This window comes from Coregonus clupeaformis, chromosome 6, assembly GCF_020615455.1.
Source record: "Coregonus clupeaformis isolate EN_2021a chromosome 6, ASM2061545v1, whole genome shotgun sequence".
Lineage (NCBI taxonomy): Eukaryota > Metazoa > Chordata > Actinopteri > Salmoniformes > Salmonidae > Coregonus > Coregonus clupeaformis.
The window spans coordinates 4,560,790-4,564,664 of NC_059197.1; the positions used below are offsets into that span (position 1 = coordinate 4,560,790).

General features: G+C 37.2%; 1 non-coding gene across 1 annotated transcript; it reads right to left on the reverse strand.

Annotated features, from left to right (window-relative positions):
- Nucleotides 1–3,001: 3,001 nt before the first annotated feature.
- On the reverse strand, nt 3,002–3,073 carry trnaa-cgc. Its single transcript has one exon. It is a non-coding gene; the product is annotated as a tRNA-Ala (tRNA).
- Nucleotides 3,074–3,875: the final 802 nt, after the last annotated feature.

Consider the following 3,875-nt stretch of genomic DNA (forward strand, 5'->3'; position numbering starts at 1 on the left):
TCCAGTGTCTGCAATGATTTATATACATATTTGCATGTGTAATACATCATTTGTGTCATATTCTTTCTGTATTAATTTTTTGAAGAATTATGTTTTCTGTTGTTGGGTACATGTGGGGACCTCAGAGGTTTTTAGTTTTTTTCATGGATGCTTAGGGATATTGGGTCTAGGCAGGGACAGAGAGAATCCACAGGAGGGTCCGATGGGTTGACCAGCCTGAATGTGGATGGGTTTTTGATTGTATTTTGTTTTCTGAGGTTTTCATGTGTATTCAATTGCATCATAGCTTAAAATGCATTGAAAAATATTTATAAATTAATCTGGAGTACTTAGGTGGTCGCCTGGGGCAGAGGGGCCGTGAGAGAATTTTCCTGTCTTGATTGATTGATGGATATTTGGAATGAAAGCTGCCAGATAGGTTTTTCGCTCTCACACTCCATAAAAATGTGTTTACACTCCATACATTTTGTTTTATTGATAAAGTTACTCAAGAAGCCTGATGTAATACAAATTGTTATTTGTCATAATCCTATTATTTTTGTTTTCGAGACTTAATTAGTCTCGAAGGGGGGAAATATGTAGTATCTGAACATTTATAGCTTTGGCTGAGGTTTGCAAATGGTGTGTTAGATGAACTTTACTCTGCTTTGCTGAAACATCTGGAAAGCATTACTATAGGGGCCCCCTGAAACAAAGGACACTTGGATATGTGGAGGCCAGGGATTGGTCTATCCAAAACACCCATCTTATGTTACATAGGATATATACCAGGTTTTGAACAAAGGACAGGGAGAAATATCATATTTGAGATTGGGTTAGTTGTTCTCCAGATTGTGCAGAAATCTGTAAATTGACGCTGAAATCTTTTGATATAATGAAATTATAATTTATAATCAAAGTACAGTGTCAGCGGATTCCTTGTCAACACAGCATATCAGTATCGTTGTCTAGACACCAAAGCACAAACAGGAATTTAATGCATGTTTTCAGGTTACAAGACCAAATGACTTACCACACCTCTATTTCCTGCTAAATATCAACATTTTGGAAAGTAGGAATTGTCTAAATGCAACAATGGAGATGCTGGGGATTGCACCCAGGACCTCATACATGCAAAGCATGCGCTCTACCACTGAGCTACATCCCCTTTCTGCAATACAAACAATGCATTATCAATAAAATTAACTTTTTCTATACACCATTCCAACGAAAATAGGATGCCATGATATCAGCAATCTTAAATACAGGTATGGACAGGGATCGAACCAATGAACTTCAGATTACAAAAGCAAGGCATTACAAGTTTACACACCATTCCACTTATCTTCTATAAGGGCACGATCAGGAATTTAACGCATGTTTTCAGGTTACAAGACCAAATGACATACCACATCTCTAATTCCTGCTAAATATCTACATTTTGGAAATTAGGAATTGTCTAAATGAAAAAATTTAGATGCTGGGGATTTAACCTAGGACCTCATACATTCAAAGCATGCACTCTACCACTGAGCTACATCCCCTTTCTGTGATATTTACAATGCAATATCAATAAAATTTACTTTTTCTATACAGCATTCCAACTAAATTATGATGCCATGATATCAGCAATCTTAAATACAGGCATGAACAGGAATTTAACACATTTTTTCAGGTTACAAGAACAAATGACTTACCACATCTCTATTTCCTGCTGAATATCAACATTTTGGAATGTAGGAAATGTCTAAAGTTTACACACCATTCCACTTATCTTCTATAAGGGCACGAACAGGAATTTAACGCATGTTCTTCAGGTTACAAGACCAAATGACTTACCACATCTCTATTTCCTGCTAAATATCTAAATTTTGGAAAGTAGGAATTGTCTAAATGCAAAAATGGAGATGCTGGGGATTGAACCTACGACCGCATACATGCAAAGCATGCGCTCTACCACTGAGCTACAACCCCTTTCTGTGATATATACAATGCAATATCAATAAAATTAACTTTTTCTATACAGCATTCCAACGAAATTATGATGCCATGATATCAGCAATCTTAAATAGAGGTATGGACAGGGATCGAACCCATGAACTTCAGTTTACAAAAGCAAGTCCTTACAAGTTTGCTCACCATTCCACTTATCTTCTATAAGGGCAAGAACAGGAATTTAACGCATGTTTTCAGGTTACAAGACCAAATGACTTACCACATCTCTATTTCCTGCTAAATTTCTACATTTTGGAAAGTAGGAATTGTCTAAATGCAACAATGGAGATGCTGGGGATTGAACCCAGGACCTCATACATGCAATGCATGCGCTCTACCATTGAGCTACATCCCCTTTCTGTGATAATTCCAACGCAATATCAATAAAATATACTTTTTCTATACATCATTCCAACGAAAATAGGATGCCATGATATCAGCAACCTTAAATACAGGTTTGGACAGGGATCGAGCCCATGAACTTCAGTTTACAAAAGCAAGGCCTTAAAAGTTTGCTCACCATTCCACTTATCTTCTATAAGGGCACGAACAGGAATTGAATGCATGTTTTCAGGTTACAAGACCAAATGACTTACCACATCTCTATTTCCTGCTGAATATCAACATTTTGGAAAGTAGGAATTGTCTAAATGAATCAATGGAGATGGAACACAGCACCTCATACATGCGAAGCATAAGCTCTACCACTGAGCTACATCCCTTTTCTGTAATATAAACAATGCATTATCAATAAAATTAACTTTTTCTATACACCATTCCAACGAAAATAAGATGCCATGATATCAGCAATCTTAAATACAGGTATGGACAGGGATCGACCCCATGAACTTCAGTTTACAAAAGCAAGGACTTACAAGTTTACACAGCATTCCACTTACCTTCTATAAGGGCACGAACAGGAATTTAACGCATGTTCTTCAGGTTACAAGACCAAATTACTTACCACATCTATATTTCCTGCTAAATATCAACATTTTGGAAAGTAGGAATTGTCTAAATGCAACAATGGAGATGCTGGGGATTGAACCCAGGACCTCAAACATGCGAAGCATGCGCTCTACCACTGAGCTACATCCCCTATCTGTGAGATAAATAATGCAATATCAATATAAATATATTTTTCTAAACAGCATTCCAATGAAATTATGATGCCATGATATCAGAAATCTTAAATACAGGTATGGACAGGGATCGAACCCATGAACTTCAGTTTACAAAAGCAAGGCCTTACAAGTTTACACACCATTCCACTTATCTGCTATAAGGGCATGAACAGGAATTTAACGAATGTTTTCAGGTTACAAGACCAAATCACTTACCACATCTCTATTTCCTGCTGAATATCAACATTTTGGAAAGTAGGAATTGTCTAAACGCAACAATGGAGACTGAACCCAGGAGCTCATACTTTCAAAGCATGCGCTCTACCACTGATTTACATCCCCTTTCTGTGATCTAAACAATGCAATATCAATGAATTTAACTTTTCCTATACAGCATTCCAACAAAATTATGATGCCATGATATCAGCAATCTTAAATACAGGTATGGACAGGGATCGAAACCATGAACTTCAGTTTACAAAAGCAAGGCCTTACAAGTTTGCTCAACATTCCACTCATCTTCTGTAAGGGCACGAACAGGAATTTAACGCATGTTTTCAGGTTACAAGACCAAATGACTTACCACGTCTCTATTTCCTGCTAAACATCAACATTTTGGAAAGTAGGAATTGTCACAATGCAGATGCTGGGGATTGAACCCAGGACCTCATACACGCAAAGCATGCGCTCTACCACTGATCTACATCCCCTTTTTGTGATAAAAACAATGCAATATTAATAAAAGCATGGGTTCAATCCCCGTCCGTGCCTTTATTT